Source organism: Dermacentor albipictus, chromosome 10 (genome assembly GCF_038994185.2).
Source record: "Dermacentor albipictus isolate Rhodes 1998 colony chromosome 10, USDA_Dalb.pri_finalv2, whole genome shotgun sequence".
NCBI classification, from domain to species: Eukaryota; Metazoa; Arthropoda; class Arachnida; order Ixodida; family Ixodidae; genus Dermacentor; species Dermacentor albipictus.
The window spans coordinates 21,598,764-21,625,536 of NC_091830.1; the positions used below are offsets into that span (position 1 = coordinate 21,598,764).

The 26,773-nt window shown below is 43.5% G+C and overlaps 1 protein-coding gene across 1 annotated transcript in view; it reads left to right on the top strand.

Moving 5' to 3' along the window:
• The first annotated feature begins 300 nt into the window (after positions 1-300).
• Setd3 (SET domain containing 3) overlaps positions 301-26,773 on the top strand; it is a 148,810-nt gene continuing 122,337 nt past the window's right edge. The window contains exon 1 of the mRNA XM_065453562.2: positions 301-460. The gene's annotated coding sequence lies outside the window, so the exon portion shown is untranslated. The remainder of the gene's footprint in view (positions 461-26,773) is intronic.

Below are 26,773 nucleotides of genomic sequence, written 5' to 3' on the forward strand. Positions count from 1 at the left end.
TAAACTTTTTCGAACCGCCAAGAAAGGAATATAACAAGAGCGGACACTCGGCGAAAAGTAGAAACAGGAAATACGTCATGCTATGGTATTAACGCCGATCGTTTGCTGCCGCGAGCATCGAAAAAAAAAACGTGACATGAGATTAACAGAGATTGTTTTATTTTCTTTTTATGCTGCCCTGGCAAAAGCAAAAATATCTGCGTATAAATTAAATTAAACTTTGAGGCTTACTTCCATTGCCTAGCCACAAACGAATGACGAGCCAGATGCTTGCGTCATTCGCCAGACGCACCACCGAAGCGAGCGAGACCGGCCGCGCGTCTGAGCCTTGGCCTGGCCGGTCACCCATCTGCCTGTTTTTCAGTTTCTGGATTCTGCCTGGTTTGGCGGGCTCCCGGTGAATTCTCGCGTTGTTTCTCAACTTCGAAATGGCACCACTGCAGTATTGGACTACGGCAAGGTGAGAAATTTTGTTCGACAGCCTGCGACGCATTTGGAGCAATTAGGCTTACGGCATGGCATCTCGGCTAGACTTGTGACGTAATTAACGAGAAAGAGCGCGGCCGTCATGGCGCGCTTAATTTCAATCAATGACTCGCACTTGGAGATGTTTGCGACACTTTCTATGAGCCCCAATATTATTTTACCTCATTTCAGTAGTAGCCCCGGTATTAAATCATTTCGGTAGCTTTTGGGCACGCTAGTCGCACAGGGTGCTGTGAAGCAGGTTCGCGTGTACTAAATTTTAGTGCGACAAGTTTTGGCGCTTTCTCTGATCGCCAACATTATTGCAACTAATTTCATTACTGTTTTGGAGTAACTTTCGAGCGCAGTGGGCACGCCTGACGCTGTGACGCGGTTAGCGAAAAGCAGCTCGGCCTTGGTGCGCAGTTTCGCGTTTTAACGCGCCGACAAGTTCATGGCGATTTCTCTGACCCCCAACATTGTTGTGAATTATTTTGGGTACTTTTAATGTTAATTATGAGGCACGCTCACGGCGCCTGTCGTGACGCAGCGAAAAGCAGCTCGGCCGTGTTGACAGTTAGTTTGGCGCGTACTGAATCTTACTGCGATAAGTTTGCGACAATTTTGACAAGCCTTCTTTCGGTACTCGCGCTTGTCGAAAACGCAACGAGCAATTGTCAAGATTGATAACATGGGAGCGTGTTGCTTGCGCCGGGAGAACGCGCAAGAGATAACGCCAAGGAGCTCAAATGCCAGGAACTAGTAACTCTAAAACTCTGTATTCTGAACGGCACCAACACATTTGTCTTCAGTGCAAGTAGAATGAATTCTGCTAGCGTCTAGCATGGTCTGGTTGAGAGCCTATGATGTGGCCACCTCTGTGTATTCGTAGGCTATTATCGCGTAGGTTGTAGCCAAGTTAGCAAAACGCGCAGTAGCCAGTGCATTCGTACCATTAAAGTGCAGGAAATAAGGCTCGGGAAGAGGGGAATGCTTGGAAATAGAATGTTTATGTGGTATGTATGGTATTGTTTGGGATGAGTCAGACATTTTCTACGTCGTGTGGGTAAATACGAACTGCTTTTGTATGTAATGCCATCCATTCACCACTTTCGCACGCTTCGCCTCTGCACGCATTATTCTTGCATGTTAATACCAAACTGACACGTGCTTGTTTTTAATTTTTTCAGCTGACGTCTGGTGGAGCTTCCTACTGGAGCTACTGCTGCTTACCTGGTGCCACAACGTTGGATGAATGCACAAAAAGCCCGCAACGAGCATTTATACAGAATAAAATAAATATTTCCTCATTTCATAAGGCGTCTTGTGTCTTTATGAAATTGCACATGGCACATATTCAATGGAGGCTTGTGAATATCGTTGGCAATCAATTTTACTTATTAATTAAACGATTTCGCATGAAGAGCACCCGTGGTTGCGCTGCAGAAGCAAACAAATAAAAGCGGAGCCGGCGTGACGCGTACCAGCTAGTATTCAAAAAGCGCGTACGAAACCGAAACGGCAAGTGTGGCTGAGATATTAACGCTGACGGCTTGGTGCACGCCTGTAAAATGGGCCGCTGGGCTCTATGGGAGTATCCGCTCTTGTTGTATTCCTTTCTCTATGTGGCTACCATGGCATAGAAGTTTTGGACAGGGCTAAGCCACTTGGCCCTGCAATTTCCGCACTCGCTACATCAATGAAGTATGCGGCGCATTCAACCCCCTCAGTTGCGTCGCTCTCAACGCCGCATCTGATTTTTGGCACTTCTGAAAAAGCCACTGCGCCGTGGCATCTGAATGAGCCCCCGGCTGCCGAAGATGTCGGCGGCGATGACATCGATCGCGCAGCCCAGCCGCTGCAAGCATCATCATCTGAACATAATTTCAGCCTCGGAGTTGTTAGTAGCGTTGGACTCTCACCAAGCCTGGATGGACTCCACCTAGAAATTGAGGTCCCACGAGATCTAAGACATGCCCATGCATAAGCCTCTGGCTCGGACGGCACCCCGGATTGCCGTGCCGAGTTACAGTGGCCAAGAAACACCGGCGTTCTTTGAGAGGGTTGAAGAAGTGACACGTGTACTGCATGTCCCTGGACTTGTTAACGGGGCGCCGACTTGAACAACACGTCCAGGTCTGTTCGGCGACACTTTTAATTAAATATGGATGACACCCTGAATATTATTTCATTAAACGCACAGGGTTGCGAAGTCCTATAAAACAAGCCAAAATTATCAGCGTGGCCAGCGCTTAAAATTGCGACAAACTCTGTTTGCAAGAAATAATTTTTTTCACCATTCGACGTGTTCTTGCCCTGAAACGCTCTTTCACCCTAGACTGCTTTTTTTTTGTCTTTCGCGAAATCACGCTAAAGTGTACTCGGCATTATTATATCCAACAGAGTTTTACTGCGAGATCATCATATATACTATGGTGGGACAGGTTCGATATTCGCCGTTGAATGTCTGCTATCTTCATTTAGGTTACGTATTTTGTGCATCTATGGGCACAAGCAAGCCTAAAGTACAATGATTTTTACGTGACGTGGCTGTTTATGCCTGGACGGTCATCACGTGGTTCTTGTTGGGGATTTTTAACTGCGTTTTAGACACGCGAGTAGATGTGCAATGCATGGACTGGGGTCGCCCTTGTCGGAACGCACGTGAGTTTGGTCGCCTCTTCCAGCACTTTTCTTTGCTGGATACATATAGACTTTTTACAGCGAAGCTGTGTACCTCTAACGTCCAAGGAAATTTTCGTGTCGTAAGCGAAAATACGTGGGCCGTATTTTTGCTACGTGGGCCGTATTTTGGGCCGTATACCCACGGCCGAGGTGAAGCAGGCCTTAAGCCCTCCCCAACGTTGGGCCGATCCCAAAGGTAGTGCCATGCCGGGCCGACCCGCGGCGGAGGTGAAGCTGGCCTTAAGCACTCCCCATCCGCGGGCCGATCCCGAAGATAGGGCAATGCTGGGCCGACCCACGGCGGAGGTGAAGCAGACGTTAAGCACTCCCCGTACGTGGGCCGATCCCGAAGAAAGTGCAATGCTGAGCCCACCCGTGGTGGAGGTGAAGCAGGCCTTAAGGACTCCCCTTCCGTGGGCCTATCCCGAAGATAGGGCAGTGCCAGACCGACCCACGGCGGAGGCGCAGTTCACCCTTAAGGGGCCTACATACACAGCTTCGCTGGTCATCCTTCTTCACAGAGTGAAATATCACGATTTTTCATGGTTCTTTATTTTCCTCGACGGGGCCAGGTGGCGCCTCGCCAAGCAGGTTATACCGTGGCTATGTGCCAAGCAATTTAACTCAGTATGTCACCCTATCTGATGTAATAATTTTATCTTTATCCCCTGTTAATATTTCCGATCACAGAAACTCATACTTCAATTCGCTTCCCTGCTGCCTCATCAGTAAAATCTTGCCGTTTAGACATAGGCATTCCACATGACGCGTTCTCGCGGTCTTGTTTGTCAAGAGTCTTGCACGCCTCTGTTTCTAGATCTGACCCAGAGTCATGCGAAGCGCTCAAGGTACAGTGGCGTTTACATAGTCCAATTGGGGGACGTGCACTCAGACGACGTATGTCAGAAGAACTGGCGGATTCTGCCACGAAGTTCTGCATTGCCCTTCGGTTCAGATGCGCTCATGGCAGTGTGAGCAACATAGGCGTTTCAAACGCCTGATCGCAGCGTCGTCTTTGTCAGCTACTGCATGGTGATGCAGACATAATCCGTGTGCACAACCTGAAGTTCGGCGCTTCACCAGAAACTCGCTTTTTAGACAGCCGAGTGCATTGGGTTCTGCGGCCTCGAGAGCACTTCCTGTTACGTCGCCTCCCACGCGTAAATATTCGCTCTCTGTAACGCATTTTCAAAACATGGCACGTACAACATTGCAAATACATCCTGGCTCTCGACGATCTCGTACAATGCTTATTGGGCTGCCTCTGGTTCCACCTGAGGAAGCTGACCGTCTTTGTGCATGACCATCAGCTGATGATGTGAAGGCCCCATCACCTTCCATGAAGCGTGGCTCGACCGCAGGGCCGAACGGGTTACCCCTTGAGTTTTATCTAACGTTCTGGGAAGATAGTGGTGCCACTTTTGTTTTTGTTATGAGCTGTTGCTTTGACAACTTTGAATTCCCGGCTAGTTTTCGCGACGGCCGTATTGTGCTGATACCTCAGCACGATTCGTAATCAGTTCATCCAGAGGAACGGAGGCCAGTCACGTTTCTCAATGTTGACTACAAGATCTTCACACTTGTCACTCGACGCTTGGCAAGCCTGATGCCTTAATTAATAGGACACCATCAGGCATGCTCCATTCCTCGCGGAGAGACACACAGTCTCTCGTTCATTACGTGTGACATAATGACGTACACGCTGACCAGGTCAGCACGAGGTATCCTGGTTTCCCTAGATCAAGAAATGGCATTCGATCGCCTTGAACGTAGCTACATATTCAATGTACTGACCTCGTTCGGCATTTCATCAATTTTTGTTGGAGTTATTAGGAATGCTTATTGAAATATCCAAAGTACATTGTTTCTTGATGGTCGGGAAAGTGCACCATTTCACGTCACTCGTGGTGTTCGTCAGGAGAGCCCTCTGGCCCCAGTGCTCTTTCTGCACAGCCTGCAGCTATATTTGCGCACGGTACTGAGGGATCTTTAAGTGCGCGGTCTAGCAATGCCTGACAGCGGCGTTGTGAAGGTCATAGCGTTCGCCGATGAGATCACACTGTATCTTAAGAATGAAGACAACTTAACCCTTAGCCTTCGAATTTTTACTGAGCACGGAAATATTTCTTGAGCTGCGCTAAATTTTTGAACATGTCTTTATTTGTTCATTGGTTCCGCACAGACACGACGAAGTGCCCTTTTCCGTTTTAAAAGAGCGATTGCATTCGCATTTTAGGCCTTGATTACACCTATGATGGCATATCAGACTCTGCATGGCTCTCAATTCTTGAAGCTGTATGGCGGCATAATCAGGGATGTTCAAGGGTATGAGCTACCCTTATTAGACAGAAGGTACTTAGCGCAGTCTTCATTTCGCGTTCCTGTGTGACACGTTTGCCATGTTGTACAGCCACCATTAGGGGTGAGTAGGTCATGGGAGTCACTTCTTGGTTCCTTCTTCTGGTCGGGCAGTACAGTACCGGTTTGTCGCGCGTCGCTTGGGCAAAATCTCGCAGTGGCTTCGCGTTCCAATCCATGTCTGTCTGCTGCCGGCTGCTTGCCTGCGATTTCTGCTTCGCCTCTTACAGCCTGATCAGCGTCCCGCACGTGTACTTGCCTGCTATTTCCTTGGCACAAAAATTCCTTTTATGCTACCGGGCGTGCACTTAAATCGTGGACCACAAGTGTTAAACACACCTGCATTTTACTATACGGACATGGCATTTTATCGCCACGTACAACAGGTATGTTCTTTTGAGGACGTTCTCGAAAACTGTGTTGTGGATGCCATGTCAGCCTTCTAGTTCCTCTAGTTACCCCAGCACGCCACGCACGCCCCACTACATGTAGTAGAGTGCAATAACGGCGTCGTTTCTGCCTGGTCATCTACGTGACTTCATGTGGCATCTAGGCTGGCCAGTGCTCCCAACGCGTGACAAACTAGACTGGTGGGGGCATGGTCCCATTTTGGCTATGTCCCAATCGCCCCCTTCAAGAATCCAAGCATGTGCTGCTGCACTGCGTAGTAGCTAGGGTATCTTGGAAGGCCGGGTATGCTGGTTTCCGTGGTCTTGGACTTAAGCGCATTATTACATCTGGTGGCTGCTCACGTGGCCGGTTTGCACGACTTTTAATTGGTGCGGGGGCTTCTAGCCTAGGTTTCCAGAAAGGGGCTTGTACAACCAGCACACATGGTTTTTCAAAGAACTTAGCCTAAGATTTAGAAAACGAAGCGAATTATCCTGACGCAACTCAATTGAAAACTTGAGTGCCATTCCATTTTCGCAAAAAATCTTCAGTTTATTGACATACGCTTGGCTAGGCTCAGTAATTTCCACCGCAACTAAATAATCATCTACAAAACGGAAGATTCCCATGGCCAAACCACACACCTTCTCCTGAATTTTTCTGTCCACAAAACCTAAAAACATGTTACTGAGAGTGGGGGCCACTTTTGCCACACCAGATTTTTGTCAATATAAAGCATTGTCCCAGCGCACCACAGTAGAATTCAAGTACACAGAAAACAATTCAAGGAATGATTCCACGCTGATGCCACACTTGTCAATGAAATTTTTTCTCATCATTTAAATCGCGGATGCAGGCTTTCACACTTTTTAATAATTCTATGTGTGGCAGTGAGTAGTATAGATCTTCAATATCTATGCTAAGAGCCTTCCTATTTCCAGGGTTATGGTTTCTCAAAAACTCGACGATTGATTCAGAATTCGGAATCATGAAAGGAACATCAAACAGCAGAATTGACAAATGTTCCTGCAGGTACGACGAAATCATCACCTGTCAAGAATTGCTTTCACATACAATGGTTGGGAAAGGGGTAGTAGGTTTATGGGTTTTAGCGCTAAAGAAAAGTTGAAGCTGGTGTGCTTTTGCCACTTTCACTCTTGACAGCAATTTATCAAGACCTAAGTCCTGCAATAACAGGATGCCTTTTCGGAAGATTTTTGAAAATTCTTCTGCTCTATGAGAAAAAATTCTTTTGATCATCACCACAAAGTACCCTTCGTTGTCGGATACCATAACGCGAAGATCCTGAGACACAAGGAAGTCTACAACCGAACGCGAGTTCCTCTGCACGTGCGGGCTACCTATTATTTGGATGGTGTCGACACACTCCTCGACGAATCTGGACCGCTCAACCTCCGGAAGGCGATCCGAAATAGATCTGCACGCGCACAGTTTTCGATTGGAGATTACACAGGTTCGAAACAAAACTTAGGTCCCAAGTTAAGGATTTTCTTACATTCTGCCGGTATGGGCTGGGCTCCAAGCACTAGACTATGGCCTTCCATTTGAACCGGCTTCTTTTTCCTTGGTAGTTGCGGACGAATGGAGGACCATAAGAATACCTTTGCCTTGTTAGCAACATCTCACCACTCTCTGAAAAGGTCCTTCTTTCTTCTTCCTGTAGTTAGGAATTCGGAGCCACACGCTACACGAAGGTGGTCTTTGTAGAATCTTGCCGAATGCCACCATTACGAAGACCGAATACGGCGCACCCTTCTGGTGTGTCCTGCTGAAGGTTCCGAGAAACCGAACAGCCCTCAGACACTGCAGGGGCTGGTGCCCGTTTTCAAGTTCCAAGAAGCAATCCACGCTTAAGAAACGCAACTGGCTATGAGGGATGCCAGGAATGCTGGATTGTACGCAGGAAAGTTAACCGAAGTAGACGACCTTACAGATGTACAACCTTACACGGAAACAACCTGACAGAGAAACAGAAGGTCTGCTTTAATACAACTTGATTTTAGAGGTGTGAGTTGAGATATATCTGAAAGGGCTATCCTATGGTCACGAGAACGGCAAAATAATCAAGAATTTGACTTTCCCGTTCCGCCCCAAATTACACAGCCAGACTTCAGCAGCGGAAGGCACACAGTGGAATACAGTTTCTGGAAGGGAACCGCAGAATGGAATTCATGGGACATATGATAAACAATACCAAAGGCTCGGAAGGTACCTTATTTCACATATAATAATAATAATAATAATAATAATAATAATAATAATAATAATAATAATAATAATAATAATAACAATAATAATAATAATACAATCATGGCTAATAGTCCCCCCAAAATACTTTAATAAATGAATTGACAACAGTCAGAATTACATGCTGTTGGCTAGCGTGACCTACGATGCACCACATTCTTTACGATATTTCTTCTTGTCTGTTTCTTTCAAAGATTTGTTGCTAGTACGTAAAACATTATGTGATACGATAGTCTCCGGTGACCTCGAACGAAGCGGGAGAAGCTTCTGTGTGTCCTCAGTATGCCTATGTCACACCAAATTTTCGTGGTTTAGGAAAGCAAGCAGCAGCATGAACAAGAGGCACGTTTCTATAGACCAAATGTGTCCTTACTATTTATGTAGCACAGGCTGAGCTATAGGCATATAGCGAATTACACGGATACTTTTTTCATGGAGCCGTATCCGTAGATAAAACATATATGCAGACACCTAACTAAAGTTTGTACGTGCTTTATAGAATACCCAAGCACGGCTATGTAAATAATTATTAAGATACGTTGATATATGAAATATAAGTAGAATAGCACAGTTGTATATATAGACAAATTGACAGATATGGTCATTTACGGTTATATGTGCGTATGACCATATATGGCTCTGCATGGGCACACCTATCCAATTCCTTATATAGTCATATCACTATATTCTTCTATATATGACAACATCTTCCATTTCTGTAAGGGTTAGCAATGTCGAGTACCCTGTGATTTAGAAAGTCCAACGAAAACCTGCGGGTGGCTTGCAACAGAAGTAAGGAGGAGAGTGGAGAATGCGGCTTCGATCTGCCTTGTTGATACTTTGCCTTCCTCTTTGGAAGAGAAGGAGAAAGAAAAAAAACAACGAGAGAGGGAGAAATCTCGTTCCAATTCGCATATGTATCTGTCATCCACGTTGACGTCCCTTCGTTCTGTCTGGGCAGCCGACACTATTCAGATATACGGTAGTGTGTTCGCCGTAGTCGAAGCAGGTAGCAATCATGCCAGATCCCGCCTTGTATCTCCCGAGTGGGCCTACGTCTTTCCAGCATGTTTTTGTTTCCTATTCTGTAACGTAGATTGTGGATAGACTTGTGATGAGGAAAGTAAGAATTCCAAAAGCAAATACGACCAAACGACTTCTCCAAAGTACAGGACATCAATGTTGTGCAAGCTTTTTTTTATAAGTAGAGGCTCCTTCAGTGCGTAGTGCGAACCAAAAATTTATATAAATCGATGCAGCCCTACATCGTGCACAAACTTCAGTAAAATTCCGTCGGGAGAGTTCTCTTGCTGGTTTGACATTTGCCTAATAGAAGTAAGCAAAATCCTGAAAGACAAGACAGGAGCTGCTCCTTTTCTATCTCCCCTGGGTGCAAGAACAATTTCTACGGTCACATTCAGTACAGAAGTCGAATCGTCTCCCACACAATGAAACTGGAAGTGTCCTATTCTACCTGTACCCCGACGTGGTTAAGTGTGTTCGTATGTGCGTTTTGTATGCGCTCGGAGATACGCTGCTGCGGAAGCGCGCGAGCGGAAGAACAAGCTTTTCGATCTCTGGTATTGACATTTCTGTACGTCTGGAAACATACGAGAGAGCTAACCACAAAAAAAAAAATTGGCCAAGAATGGCGAGAGTTTCAGATGGACAGTTATAATCGATCGGCTTTCGTAAGGGCACGCTTGGGAGCTTTGTCGCACTAGAAACTTCGCAGAACGTTATCGTAATAGAGTCCGTCGAGGAGCACAACTTGTTCACCTTCCTACTTGAAGCATTGTACTTTTTATTCTGTTCGTTCGCAGGGGGCAAGTCTCCGCCCACTTTGCCGTGTATGTTATGAAACATCTGACAAAAAAGAAAACGTGCTTCTTTGTAAATTTCTTATGCTACAAATACAGCGTCTACCTTCCTTTTCTTTTTTTCTTAAGTTTCGTACCTACTTTCTCGATCGGAAAGTAGTAATGTGCAGAAATTAGTTCTCCCTGATGCAATCGATTGCGCGACATATTAAATCTCAGAATGGCATACGATGCCACATGCAGCATCGATGCAAGAACAAATGGCATCAGATAAGACAGCGAGTGGCTCCTACTGAAAGTCTGACTTTATTTTTTTCCCTGTAAAGTGGACCTCTGTCTAAGCCGCCGTAAGCATGAGAGCTTCCGAGTCTTCTCAGAGATGTATTGATCTCATGGCGGAAAGCATTCCAAAGGACCGGTTGTCAACGTAAAGATCATGTGCAGTGTACTTGGCTTACACGCGCCAGCTTGTGTAAGGAATAACACAGATTGAAAGCTTACAATATTGACAATTGAAACATAGCTCTCTATGCCTTATATAAAGTGCATTTGCATGCCTTTCTATATCCTATATCTTCGAAGTAGAAAGGCGTTTATCTGAAAGTTATCTGTCACTTGACCTTGCTAACTGCGCGTTCATTACAGAAATAACCTCATTATATGAGGTCTGAGGGGAATTGTGCAAAATTTGTTTTTTTTTTATCTATAGAATGTCGAGCTCCTCGAAAATTGACGACAGTAAAATGATCGAAAGTTAGAGGCACCAGGCCTGTTACTTTTTGTCTGCGCAGTAATAAAATCAGTCATAGTAAGTTTTAGGTGCATCTATTAGGACATTTGAAGCAGCAAAAATATTATATTACAAATTACATATTTGCGTTTAGAAATTGTTGCAATAGGCTTCAACAAACGAAAATGATTTCAGGATCCGTATTTTGCGAAACTTGGACCGATAAAGTAAACGTCACAGGTGAACTTGAAATTATACCGGTCCGCAGCAGACATTCTAGCAGCACAGTATCAGTACCAGTACATGGTGTTGCGATATGGCAATCCAGTCCTGCTGGACTTTTGCAATTGTCCGATAATAAGGTCTCGCTCTGGCAATCAGCCAACCTCCTGGTTATCTCAGAGTGTAGAGCGGCCGCCCTGGAAAGGTGTTCGTAACAGGTTTGATCTCCGTATACCACACCGTATTATTCTTCGACTGCGAAGTTCTCTTAGATTTCCTGGTTTTATTTTGTAAATTTGAGGCTGATTGCTCTCTTTTTCCCCTTCTCAAAAGGTGCAAAACGTTATGTTAGATTTATTTGTCGGGCTCATTGAACCTTTTAGATAGCAGTAATCAGAAACTCCTTTTATAAATAAAAAAGTAAAATCAATATTGCCGAGCTAATGATCGAATTCATGAACCTTCCTTGTAAAATGCACAGAACTTTCTTCATTTTCTTTAATTCGCGGACAGAGAAAGTAATTTAGTCTTTACAATGCAATTAGATTACCAGTGAAATTAGTTTACAGCGCGCACTTTCTGTATAAGTAGAATGAAGGTGTCGATAAAAAATTACTTCGATTACAGCAGCCTGACGAGGGCAGAAGGTCAGAGATGACAACAGAGCATGCTTGTTTACATGTTGAAACAATTGTTGCGACCACAAAAAAAAATGAAAAAGAACGCTGGGACAAGCAACAGCACATGATGGAAAAACCAGTAGAGACGAACAAAGATATCCTGCTTATTTAAGTCTCGCTTTCGCATTCATTTAAAACTGGGAAATAATGATTTCCCAGTGCCGATTATCGTTTATTTGATCTTTCAGAAGTGCTTGGAAGCACTGGACTTTCTACAATAACTACCCGGGTGAGCTGTGGCGCCATTGTGTATGGGACCAGCAAAGCTAAACTCGGTCCTTCTGGCTTCGCACAGGTGCGCGACATTTTAAATTATTCAACTTTAACTATCTATGCCGTGACCAATACAACAAATCACTTTAATTGCGCGCAGGCACACTTAAAGATTACCTTTCTGCATCGCTAAAACTACGAATGATTTAAAATAAAAAAAATAAAAGTTGAAGAACGTTAAGAAGCGTCACAAGGTCGTTTTCAGACACTAGCACGAAGACAGCACAAGTGCACGGACTAACCATGATTACCACGGTAGCTAAAAAATTGCGGCGACAGAGCTCCCCACCAATTAATCTTAGTAGGCAACTCTGTGTCTATGTAAGAGCGTGGCAACGAAGGAAGGACTACACAGCGTCAAAACCGAAGAGCCTTCAGCTAGAGGCTTCACCGAGTCAGGAAGTCGGATCGATGCAGCGCGCCTGCAAGAACCGCAAGAACCATTGTTCCTCCGCGTCCACGCTTTTTACGGTCACTCGCGCGGCTCAAAGAAATGGCACGCCACCACTCTTGCCATTGTCGTGCAAGAACGCACCTCAGCCAAGCACATCACGCTGTCAACTCGAATTCGCTGTTTTGGTCATTTCGTTGTATGCGAAGATTTTCTTTTATCGCTGACTTTTGTTTTCTTCTTTTCGTCTCTCTTTTTTTTTCCTTCTTCTTATTATTATTCTATAATGCCAGTACAGGTCGAGGAGTCCAAAAAGCGTTTTATTCGGGTTTTTCATGAAAAGCGACTACTGTTTAATTTAACTTTTTTTGGACGGCTTTCTTTTTCTTTCGCAGTTTTCTTTCTTCCCTAAGGGGACCACATCACTTACTGTTTTCTACGCTTGAGATAATTCATAGAATGCTGTTGGGACGACCTAAGCCACATTTACGATTTTGATATCATGTATTTCTTTTCCTTTGTCTCTTACTTCGTGCGAGATATGAAGATGCGTCTTTTATTTAATAATTCTTTTGTAACATCTTTCATATGCTACCAACGCTTCCGTCTTTCCTTTTTGTTATTTGGATTCTTTGATCTAGGATAATTTCTGTTACTGCAGCAGATCATGATCTTTTCTGTCACGCTTACTTTTTTCTTCCCACTCTCCCTTCTACTTCTTTTCTGAAGAACCGAAGGGCTTCGTGGCTCTTGTGATCACTTTGTGATCGTCTTTCTTTGAGATTTTTTTTCTTTATGCGTCTTAGGTCTCAAAATTTAATCAACATGGAAATATGTTTTTTTTTCTTAGAACATAATTTCTCACAATAATTCATTCGGCGCTTACACTGAACGAATGGAACGAACTTCGCACTGAAACTTTGCACATTAGTAATATTAAGCATACTACAGAGGCATTGTTTAGTATTGTATAATAGCTCTGTGTTGTGTCACAAATATTGATTGCGTTTTTTATGCTACTTATACTATGCTCTGTAGCAATGCTCCATTTATCGAACCCTTTGCTAAAATTGCATATTTAGCAAGTATTTTGCATAAGCCCCAATTATTTCCCCCTGTTGTCTCTTCCGTAATCATCTCCCTTCGCTAATTCCAAAATGCCCTTAGAGCGCAATGATTTTTTTCATTAGAAGTCTGTTGTACTTGTTTTTTTTTTGCTTTTTGCTCGTGTGAAAGAGCGTGCGCTTCAGGTGTTTCTTTTTTCTCTTTTTTCTTTTTTCTCTTTTTTCTCTTTTTCTCTTTGGTTGAAAAACAGTCAATCTGCATTTTTCGTTTGACAATTCATTTTTTGGAATGCAGCCTCCTTTCTATGTTCCTTGTGCTTTTTCGTCGCTCGAGCTTGATCACCGGTAGGCCACATTTCGGGTGCGGTAGCATGTTTCAAATTTATGACATCCTTGCCGCTGGCACCGTTTCGCGTAAATTTAGTCGCTGGCAAGTGCTTATGGAACAAAACAAAAATAAGCACCGGTGAAGTCACAAAGCGCCCGGTGTAAGAAAGAGGAACCGACGGTATGTAGCTTTGCGTGCCAAAAAACAAGGGGTCATGTGCAGAGAAGAAACTATCAAAGAGAGTGAATGTTTAGAAAAAAAAGCGAGGAAAGAGAATTTCGAGCGTCCAAATGATAAAGTATGTTATTTTATGTTTCAACGCTTCGCTGCCTTATCGTCAAGAGCTCCGTTCGACTACGTCGACGTGAAAGAGAAAGCATCATCTTTTGGACAAGTGGGGCGTCAAGCCATATTTCAAGGAGCACAATGTCTTTCACACCAACCTTGTTTCCTCGCAACCACGTAATGCGGAAATCGCTCTACCTCAGCAATAAATCACTTCCTCAAAAGTCTCTAAACTCGCTACATTAAAGTTATGTATTCCTCCCCTCAAGAAGCTCTCGCTGTCTTGAATCGAGTGTGCAGCATTATTTAAAGATTTCATTTTGCACTTTTCATTACTCTGCTTCCGTTTTCACATGTGTGTGTTATTCTGTTGACATGTCTAAGGCTATATGTCTATCGTTCTTTGTGATGCTCCTTAACTTTCTATCATGTACCGTATGTGCTCCACACTGAGTGAATGAATGAATGAATGAATGAATGAATGAATGAATGAATGAATGAATGAATGAATGAATGAATGAATGAATGAATGAATGAATGAATGAATGAATGATCACTCTGCTTCCATATATGTACAAAAACATCTTTTGAAAAATTCATAATTGTTACTCAGGTTGACAGGTAATGTAAATTCAAAGTTCAGATTCCGGTAGCATAAACATAATTTCTTTTGCACAAGAAGTGATCACTAAGCCACCCGCATAAAGTCAAACTATATTCATTTACACGCTCTGAAATTATATAGCTCACTCAGGGGGTCGCGGCATGTCCCTCTTAGGGCTTCCTATTTTCGCGGCCACGTTTTTTTTTTTCATTTGAAACCATGGCAGCCTTATCTGCAGTGAACGACACAAAAAAGCCCTAAATTTCGAGTTGTCGCTTATACTAATCCTCAGCGACGCCATGACGCTAAGAAAGCGTTATGAAGTCGTGTTTGAGGGATACGTGGAATTTATGAGCGCCGATATTTCAAAATGGCGTGTTGGTTGTTTGTACAACCTCCGAATTTGTACCTTTTTTGTGCACTTATTCTCGGCTCTTAAGCTTTGTATTAATGCTTCCATCTTTTCCTTCCTCAAAAGCAAGCACTCGTTGTAGCCTTTCTCGTTGCAGTGGCCAGCCTGCTCCTTCTCTACTTTTTCTCTCTCGCAATTGCATCTGTTTTGAATAATAATAATAATAATAATAATAATAATAATAATAATAATAATAATAATAATAATAATAATAATAATAATAATAATAATAACAATAATAATAATGTTTATTGCCACACAATATACAAAACAACACAAGCAAGCCGGTCTAAGCCTAATAATAATAATAATAATAATAATAATAATAATAATAATAATAGGCAAAATAGAAGTGCAACAAGATCCGTAGTTTCGGTCAACGAGCCAATAATAAATAAACTTTCTTGACCTAAAATGTAACACTTCTTTCATTGCGTGTGGCCCATAAAGTAATAACATTTATATTTATCCACTTTAGATTGATTCACTCGCTCTTAATATTCCTAAAGGCCAAAGGTTCATGCAGCGAGACTACGTCGTCGTTCATCTTCCGGAAATAGCGGTTTCTTGCTTATTCACGGCAATGAATAGGCTCTTGTGTGTCCCGCTGGCCTGAGTGTTGATAGTCACTGCATACTGCAACATTCTAACCAAACAAGGTTTAGAGTTTCCGAATCTCTTCTACGCGTTATATAGAAAATTGGGGTTCCACTATATGCTCTCAAAGGCCACATGTACAGTGACACTGGAAACAATGCCGTTGCAACCACGGGGAGTAAAGGGTCTCCTTAGGGCCTCTCACTTCGAGTTTCAATACATATACTCAAGCATTAGCTCAATACACACCCTTGCGCTTGCACGCGTACAAAGTATCCTTTACCCATCACTCGTCGAGCACAACCTCATTACACGGCCTGCGAGCTTGCTGAAAAGTTCGTCGCTTCGAGGAAAGAAGACACTCGCGTTAGTGAGACAGACACCACCGTCATCACTGCCAGCGTGTCTTGTCCTCCGCACTCATGCAAAAGGCGTGGACGAAAGAAATAAGCTACTACGGAACATTGAGTCACGTAGCCAGCCCTCACAAGACAACTCGATACGTAATCCGTGAAGCCATCCCCTTCGCCTTTTTCTCTCCGAAAATACTTTCGCCTCGACGCCCAACGCCTCTCTCTGCGGAGAACTGTAAACCGATTGGACTCGAGACCATTCTGTGAATCAATGATACGTGGATCGTGGCCGCATCAGTCGCAGGCATAAAAAAGAAACGATTCATGCTTCAGGGCAATCCTTGATATTCACTAGCCAGAGAGACCGCTTATAGGGCTCCTTTGCGTCCTCCCAAGTGCACTCAGAATTCCCTCTTTTCCTCATTCCATTCCCCTTTCCCTTATACCCAGTGTAGGGTAGCGAATCCAACTCGCTCACCTAGTTGACCTCCCTACATTTCCTCATTTTGTTTTCTCTTTCTTTCCACCAGACACGTGACCTTTCACGCGATAGACTCAATCCATTGTGCCGAGTCCTGGTAGGCTATACTAGAAGCGCACTTGTACGGTAGTGTTGTGACAACCACTCTATGAAAATTTTTTCATGATATGCTCGTACAAATTTAGTCGTTCCTCGTAACGTATTACGAGAGTTGTCTTTATTGCGACCGCCGAGTGCTACAGCCAAGAGTTGCTGTCGTGAGCGTGGCAACGGAAGACGCTAAAGGTTACCGTTATACGGTCGCTCACTGGGCCGACTTTTTGTGACTTCAGTTTTGATTCGCCACGCTCCCTCCTAGTCCTTTCCTTCCTCCGTGGCCCGTGGCCCCTGACGCACAACGTCATTTTCCTGCCAGGCAGCTCGGGAGAGGTTCCTCGCCTTTAGAAGAGGTTTCTTCCTCTAGGACCAATCGACCCCTTCGCCATCGCTAGCAGTGCGTTTCGTGCAATCTTGCGGGCCTCGTGAGCTCAAAGCCCGGCGACGCCTGGCACGATCGGCTGGCACGACGCCAGCGCTTCTTCAGTACAGCGCTGAATGAACAGCGAGGCGACAAAGACTTTGCGGTGATGCGTTCAAAAGAGGCGGTTGCAGGTGGTGCCAGCCAGCTGGGGCGACTCCTCCTTTTTTTTGTCTCGAAGGAGAAAAAACGTACAAAAATGAGGGCGTCGTTGAATGCATCAGCGACGAGGGACAAAGGTCGCAGCTACGATCGTTCTTGTGAGCCCCGCGATAATATTGGGAGAACACCTCCTGCTCGTTCTTCAAAGTAGCGGCGCAGAAGCCTCCGAGAGCGTCGTCACAGCCAGAGAGTTTGGCCTCTTCGAGAAAGCGCAATTTTTTTTTTTCGAGAGTGATGCGAGTGGCGGTTACTCTTGTAAATTTTCAGAGAGAACCGTTTCAAGAAACAGCAAACAGAAATTGTCACCCAGGCACTGGCGCAAGGACACGCACGCTCACAAACACTTTGTACAATGTGTGCGCGCGCTTCGAGTTTTATGCGTTTGTGCTCTTGCTTCTAGCGTTCAGTTTCATGCAATCTTGACAGACAGACAGACAGACAGACAGACAGACAGACAGACAGACAGACAGACAGACAGACAGACAGGCAGACAGACAGACAGACAGACAGACAGACAGACAGACAGACAGACAGATAGATAGATAGATAGATAGATAGATAGATAGATAGATAGATAGATAGATAGATAGATAGATAGATAGATAGATAGATAGATAGATAGATAGATAGATAGATAGATAGATAGATAGATAGATAGATAGATGGATAGATAGATGGATAGATTGATAGATAGATGGATGGATGGATAGATGGATGGATAGATAGATGGATCGACAGATGGATCGACAGATAGATAGATAGATAGATAGATAGATAGATAGATAGATAGATAGATAGATAGATAGATAGATAGATAGATAGATAGATAGATAGATAGATAGATAGATAGATAGATAGATAGATAGATAGATAGATAGATAGATAGATAGATAGATAGATAGATAGATAGATAGATAGATAGATAGATAGATAGATAGATAGATAGATAGATAGATAGATAGATAGATAGATAGATAGATAGAAAGTTGAACAGATCGAACATGAGGGAGAAGTCCTGACACGAGTAGAAGACTTAGCGGATATTTTCAATCGCTTCTTTCAGTCTGTGTATACAATAGACAAAGGCAATCAGATAGGCAAATACATTAACGGCAATATGAGGACCGCATTAGAGCCAGTTATTATCAGCAATGAAGCTGTTTTACAATTAATTGCTGCTAAAATTATACGCGAAGAATGGAAGTGGACGGGATGATCTATCAAATGAATTTTTGAAATGATGCGCAGAATGGGTTTTCTTTTACTTAGAAATAATATTTGCGAAATCAGTTGGAACGCATTCACTTCCACAAAACTGGCGCAATGCAATAGCTATCCCCTAGGCAAGTAAATAATTACCGACGCCTATCTATGACGTCAGTTTGCTTTGAGGACCTAGAACACGTTATAGCAAAACATGTGGTCGTTTCAAAACATGTGATTAGTTTCCTTTATACTAACCAGTTACTTTCCACAAACCAATGTTGATTTAGGAACGGTCTTTCTACGGTGACACAGTTAACGGAAACACTCCATGATTTCTAGTTGAACATGCATGCACACCTGCATAACAGACGTAATAAGTGTTGATTTTAGGAAAGCTTTCGAAAAGGTTTCTCACCATAAGATGCTTCTTAAAGTTGTTAGAATGGGAATTGGTAAATAATTATTAAAATGGATAGAGGCTCATTTATCTGTGTCAGAAATGTGTCTTTCAGAAAACCGTAGTAGTGTCATTCACAAACAGCCATTTTCCATCACATCATGTGTACGCTTTCAATAACAGAATAGTTCCACGGGCATGGGTGTACAAATACCTTGCATTTATTTTCGCGCACAACATGCAGTGGTACCATCATATTGATCGCATCACATCTACAGCACTAAGAAAATTAAGTTACTTGAGACGAACATTATGTAAATCGCCAGAAGACACCAAATTACTAATGTATAAAACGCTCATTCATCCAGTATTAGAGTACGCTTCATGCGTTTGGAGCCCATATAAAGTGTGCGACATCAACAAAGTCGAATCGGTACAAAGGAAGGCTGTTCGCTTCATTTGTCATCGCTATGATAATAATTTTGCGCCCTCATCTGCAATGAATTCCATGAATTTATCTCTTCTATGCACAAGGCGACATATAGATTCCATGAAGCTGTTACAGTCGATTATTCACTCATGCTGCCAACTATCTGCTGATGATTACATGAGATATGCCAGTGCTCTTCCAACCAGACATTGCCACTTCCTCAACCTAAAGCCTTTCTTTGCACGTACTAACATGTTCAAACACAGTTATTTCCCGAGAGTTGTCGAGTGCTGGAAAGAATTACCCGGATCTGTTCGTGAATTGACACTACGTGATTTTGTAGAAGCTCTTGTGCGATAAGATTGCTTGCCCTTGTAGTTGTCTTTTGTATTATCTATTATGTTCAACTGCCTTTGTTTCTGTTTCTTATGTTTACTGTACTCCACTCCTGCAATAGCCCTGAATAAGGCTGCAGTATTTGAAAATAAATTAATAAATAAAACAGTCTGTAAGGATTCAGATATGAACTTCAAGTCCATTGTGTGTGTACTCGGGGGTTCCACAAAGTTCCGTTTTAGGACCAATTCTGTTTTTCTTGTTTGTTAATAATATCAGTACACTAGTTTCCCCATTAGCTTGCGAAGGTCACCGAATCCATCTGAACAGAAGCTTACATGCATTAGATGAGTGATATTTAAAATAGGTCATGGAAATAAACTATAGCAAAACAACATTTATGCGTAGTCGATCACGTAGGGGTGAACTTTGTTTCATGCACCACATCGAAAACCATTCTTTGAATAATGAAGCTTGTTTCGAATACTTAGGAGTCATTAATGCACACACTGCAATTGCGCTCAAAAATTGATAATATGTCTTCCAAGGTGAACCAAGAACTATACTTTTTAAATAAAAAACTGGAACTTGCTACACGGGACGTGAAATTAACAGCCTAAAAAACCTTTGTGCGACCAGTCTTGACCCGCCGTGGTTTCTCAGTGGCTATGGTGTTAGGCTGCTGAGCACGAGGTCGCGGGATCGAATCCCGGCGACGGCGGCCGCATTTCGGTGGGGGCGAAATGCGAAAACACCCGTGTGCTTAGATTTAGGTGCACGTTAAAGAACCCCAGGTGGTCAAAATTTCCGGAGTCCACCACTACGGCGTGCCTCATAATCAGAAAGTGGTTTTGGCACGTAAAACCCCATATATTATTATTATTATTATATTACCAGTCTTGGAGTACGCATTTGTTGCATGGTCCCCTCATCGGAAAGTCCTGAAGGAAAAAAATATAAATATGCAGAGACTAGCAACCCATATCATATGCAGTGAATACAGACGCAAGGAGTGCGTTACAACCTTGTTAAAATTGCGTGAACTAGACTATCTGGAGGAACACAGGTGTAAACATAGGCTAAGCTTTCTTTTTAAAATCATGAGTGGGCGAACGAAAATAAAGAAGGATTTATATCTGCAACCAGCTGGAAGTAGATGCGATTGTCTAGGCAATAGCAGAGGTATGCAACCATATCTAACAGCTACTGATGCTTTTCGTTTCTCCTTTTTTTATGACACAATTCAAAGCGAGAACAGATCGACTAACGCAGTTATGAGCAACGAGGGTTATGCCGATATGGAAAATGCGTTAGATATGTTTTTCGCGACGGTATCTACAAAATTTTACGAGCATTTATTTATTTGTTGACGTGTCTTTGTATTACCACTCTTCTCTGTTCGCAGTTTTTCCGTTGTTAACTATCCATTGTGTCTGTAAATTTGCACGTTGCATGGAATGAAAATTATGTGTCATGCATTCCTGTATCATTCTGTAGTATTCTTGTATCATTCTTGTATCATGGACGTATACACGACGCATTCGCATGTACAGCCAAAACGGTTGTTTTCCTGCTGCCTTACGCATACACAATCTCTGCATTATCAGCTACAGCAAAACCACGCATTGTGCCCTAATTAGGTGCACAATGACGGCTCTACGGACCACACAAGATGTTGACGTCTACTGTTGCTTTTAGCCAACTCTTTTCTCTTTTTACCCGGCTGACCATTTCGGTATCTTTTCTGGATAGCTTATTTATTTATTTATTTATTTATTTATTTATTTATTTATTTATTTATTTATTTATTTATTTATTTATTTATTTATAAGTATACCCTCAAAACCCAGAGGGCGTTACAGAGGGGGTGAGTACAATGCAAATATAAAACAGAAAAATAAAAGGAATTTACAGCCAAAAACAACAACATTAGTTTGCAGCTACACCGGTAATGTTCTGTAACTGCAGAACTGAACAACGCTTTATCCTCAGTGGCAGAAATGGAGAGGGGAAGGTGATTCCACTCTGTACTTGTCTTCGAAAGAAAAGAATGTAAAAAGAAATTAGTGCTGCACAAAGGGACGGCTACTTTATTTGGGTTGTCAATTCGAGGTGAAAAGTAAGCAGGTTCTGAGATGAATTCCTGTCGAAGTACTTGATTATGAAAGAGAATTTTATGAAAATGTAAGAGGCGGGAAATCATTCTTCTCATTACCAAGTCTGGAAGGTGAAGAGTGGATTTCATCAAGGAGACACTGGCAGTACGAGCAAAATTATTTAGTATAAGTCGAGCTGAATGGTTCTGGACGAATTCTAAGGTGTCAGTTAGCGTTGATTGAATCGGATCCCACACTGCTGAAGCGTACTCGAGCTTTGGACGGAATGATGTTTGATATAGCTGTAGTTTAAGGTGTGCTGGCGCTTGGCGAAAGTTTTGGCAAAGGTAACCGAGAGTACGACAAGCATTGTTAGTAATGTAGTTAATGTGAGAGTGCCATGATTAATCATTTGATATGTAAACAACAAGATAGTCGTGCGTACTAACCTGCTCCAATTTAGTTCCATTTAACGTGTAGGTCAAAGGTTCAGAAGTCTTAAAAAAACGCGAGATTGACATACTTTTACATTTATTTACGTTAAGGGTAATTAGCCAAGTATTACACCAGTCAGAGACGCGATTAAGGTCAGCTTGAAGAAGGAAGTGGTCGTTTTCGTTATTTATTCTATGGTACATGGCACAGTCGTCTGGACACAGTTTTATGGATGAATTTATGTTACACGGAAGGTCACTGATATATATTGAAAAAAGCAAAGGACCTAAAACTGAGCCTTGCGGAACGCCAAATCTAATTGCACAGGGATGTTAGGAGCGATCATTAGCTGTGACGTACTGAGTGGCGGTTAGTCAGAAAGCATTCTATCTATTTGAGAATATTGTGGTCGATGTTCAGTGTGCCGAGCTTCAGTAGTAATAGTTAGTGCGACACATTATCAAAGGCTTCTGCGAAGCCTAGAAACATACAATCAACCGGAATTCTATTATCTAGCTCTAAGATGACATCATGCGTAAAAGACAGAAGCTGAGTTTCGCATGATTGGTGCTCACAAAAGCCGTGTTGGTACCTCCTGAAGAATGAGTTGGTTCCAAAAGATGTTATAAGGTTATAATAGATCACATGCTCAAGCATCTTACAGGGGATACTTGTTGAAGAAATTGGTCGGTAGTTTAAAGCAGAGTGTTGATTACCGGATTTAAAGACGGGAATCACCTTCCCCATCTTCCAATCAGCTGGCAAAGTGGAGCACTGGAGAGACCGCATGAAAACGTGTGACAAAATTAGGGAAGAGTACACTTCAGTGTTTTTCAGAAATTTCGCGTTTATCTCATCAGTGCCGCAGGCAGACGAAAGCCTAAGTTTTTGGATTAAGTTAATGACTCCTTCAAAATTCAATCACGAGAAAATCCATTGGAATAAACCTGCTGTCGCATAGCTGTGGCACCGAAATTTCTCGAGAATCGGAAAAACATTGCGAAAAAACGTCGTTAAGAACGGGACAGCATTCTTCGTTTAGCCGTGCACGCCCATCGGAATGTGTTATCAAGTGTCAGTAAGTGTTATTACAGTGTCTTTCATTTGTTTAGCACATTTACAAAACATGGATGGGTCAGTACACAGTAGCGAGAGAAGCGTAATTTTGAGACCGTCACTCCTGGCGTGTTTGATAGAAGAGCGATATGCGGAAAGAGCTTCGTGATAAGCGTGCCAATGAAAAACACTGCTGCCGAGCTTTGCAGCAAGGCAGAGGCGATTTTTGTTATTAATAAACCTTTTAGGTTTGTTGTAAACCATGGCGCTCGCTGCTTTTTGGATATAACTTGTAGTGGTACGTGCCTGTCGATCAGCGGAGCGACTTCGTCTTAAAGAGGCTCCAATTCTGTTCGATTGACTTGTCAGAAAAGCCAGGCATATATCAATTGACTGTTCCAGTTCCTTTTTTATTGCTGCATAGTCCCCTTTCTTGTAGTTTCTTATAGTTTTAGTAATAGTAGTTCGGGGTGAAATGTCGACGTTTAAGGTAAATGCAAGGCAGCAATGATCGCTAAGACCAGCAAAATAAGTCAGTGAGTGCACTAAGTTTGGCGTCGTGGTCAGGATCAAATGCAACACGTTACCAGACGTAAGGCCTACTCTTGTTGGTTTGGTGACCAGTTGTGTGAAATTGAAATCTGAACATAAATTAACAATTAATTTATTCTCGACAGTCGTATCAGTGTTCGTAGGGCCGGTACCCGACTAATCAATTTAAAAAAAGTTAAGTCTCCTAAAATAAACAAAGGAGCACACGGGAATTGTAGAACTGATGAATTCAACACGTCCTGCAATAATTCACAAAAATCAGGTGCCGCGTTGGGCGGCAGGCACAAGAAAGGGTGTTTTGATGACGGAAAGGGATGTTCGCACAAACAAGCTCTAAGGAAGAATTCAGTGGTATCATGTGTGACGCTAGGATATCGGCTACTGCTATAAGTACACCTCCCCCATTTCCGGTGTGACGATCACATCTATAGATGGGGTATTTTCATCGCAGTCAAATAGTTCACTACTGGCTACAAACGTTTTCCCTGCTTCTCGGTACTGGTCGCTTGCTGTCTTTTGCTTTCTTATTTGCATGCTCGTAAGGGATTGCGTTTGATTGATGGATATTGTTTCTTGGCGCAAGGGCCAGAAATGGCCAAAGAGCGCCATGACATTTGGTGATGGATGGCAATGAGTATCGGTGAATATGTCGGTGATCGAGTAAAAGCAGTAAATGGTGTAAAATATGTACTTATTAAAATTGCGTTTCAGCTTCATTGCCTGTCGAAGTTCGGACAGATTACTGAGCGATGCAAAGCTCCTGTGCTTGTCTTGGCCAGAATATAATAGAATTAGTTACGCCGCGCGCCATTTTCGCCATCTGAAGGTGCACTAAGAGAAGCCCGCGCCTGTTTCACATTTCGCTTAGGCTAAAATTAGAAACGAATTGCGGTTAACGAAGATAAATCAAGCAACAATACGCTTATTTAGTCTTCGTTTCTTTTTCTCCTTAGATGCCATGGTTAAGTCACGGTTAAGTCACGTGACGGCTTTGTCATCAACGAGAGCCGCCATTGCCAACTTATCTGTGCCTTAGTGGTGGACTCGGCGATGCCATGTTCGTTTTTCGAATCCCGTTACTGGGTTCGACGAATGGAAGCTCGAGCAGCCCGCGGGAACCAAATCCACGATGCTTATGCTCCTTTTGGGAGCATACGCAGGAACTCTAGTCCTAGCGTTCCTTTGTTATTAACACTGTTTTGAAAGTCGTTTATATTAACTACAATAACGGCAAGCTCGTAGCAGTATTTTTGCGAAATCAGTTCGTTGTGTATATTCTTCAAATCATGGTTGTGTGAAGACGCATTCCAAGAGCCCAATCTGGCACAAATTAGTAACAGCGAAAACAAGGGTGCAAAATGTTTTTCTCATGCGCTAGTTGCTTTCTGTGATGAATGCGGTATTAAATTAGGGTTTTATTTATTGTCAATATTCGGGAAGAACTCGATTACACTAGATTCTTCCCTCTAGATTTTTGCACCGAAGGCTTGCAACGCGGCAATGACAGAACGAAACAGTGGCCAAGCGGTGAAAAGGGCGCCTGGCGGTGCCAGAGAAATTTGAAATCCACTTACCGTCCTAGAAAATTCGATTGACTGTGCGCTTTCACTGTGAGAGAGCAGAGGGAGAGAGAAAGAGTGAGTCAGGAATGCATGGCATCGTGAAGCGGTTTATTTCGCATTTCTGCACTGAAGTGCTAACGAGGATGCATTGTACTTTCATGCTGTGATGCACTTTTATTCTGCGTCCTTTGGACCTCGCGTACGTACGGCACCACTTGGAAGCAGAACCTTTTATTGAATTGCATCTCCACCCTGAAAGCTCAGATTTTTCTGTGGCGATATTCCTTGACTAAGTTTTGCCAAGAAAAAGTGCTGTCAAGTTTCGGACTTTGCAGCTTAATCTTTATTTTTTGAATTCCCGTTTACACGCTTCTTTAAAGCAGATGGCACTTACCGAGTGCCTTCTCTTATTTTTATTTCGGGCATCCATAAATATAGATTTCAGCAAATGGCGACGTTGCACTGTGGCTATGGCGTGCAGCCGCTGACGACGATCGAGGTCCTGGGTTCGACTTCGACCATGCTAGCAGCAGCGGCAGCAACGGCGGCGGCGGCGGCAGCGGATATTGGAAGGAGGAGGCAAAGAAAGCTTTGCATTAAAAGGGAGATGCGTCTTTCCTGGTACAAGATTTGCATAAACGAGCAGTCCAGTAATCTGGCGCGACAATTTCACCACCTTGTGCTTACGCCAGCGCCTCTAGTGCTACTGTGTGTCCCTGTATGAAGTTTTCGGGGAAGCTTCCAGATCAGGAGTAAAGTACCGAAGGACGCTAGTTAACGTCTTATTTTCCTTAATCACAGATACGTTAGCTTAAAGAACCTGAAGTGATTTGGAAGTGATTTAAATATGCACCAGAAATACTAAATTGGCCCACATTACTTGTTAAATATGCACAAGATATTTACAAGTTAATTTGAGAAAGAATGGCGGCTCTTCAAGCTAGCTAGCCTTAACGGCACAGCTCTCACTTGGCTGCATAGGCAATTAAGTCTTGGTACGCCATTTTGTGCGTTCGACAGCGTTGCGAAGGTCAGAAGGACGGAGTAGCAGTTTCTGCTGCGTCCCTGCATGTTTCACGTCATGGGCGTTCACTTCTCACGCCATGCCGCCTACAGTGTTGTGGACTACCTCGAAGGGCCGAGTATTCGATATTGTTGTCCCCACGGAGGTCTACAGCGTTGAGCACATGGGAGGCCCCAACTTCCAAGTCACCGTCAAGAGCATGGCTTCTGTGACTCTATATTCGTCGATGCTGGCCGCCTAGTCACCGGTGTCGAGCATTGTTCAGTCGTTCCCGTCGGCTCGCAGGTTACGAACGTAACCTGCCTGTTCTTGGCGTGCTTAGTTCCGAACGAAGTCCTCGTCCAGGTACTATCACCATGCGGTAAGGTTCTCTCTGTCAACGCTGGTCATGGCTGGTCTTATGAGTGGACTATGGTATCCTCTGTTGGCTTGAGGTTTCGGTTTTGGGTCGTTTACGTCAGGGCGCCACTCAGCGCCAAACGCTGTAAGTTGCCTGCAGCGTGTCTCCTCGCAGTCCGGCTTTTTCTTGCGGCGCGGCGCGCCCCGGCCGTTTAGGCCTCATGCCGTAGGTCCTCCGGCCGGCCGCCCCGTCGA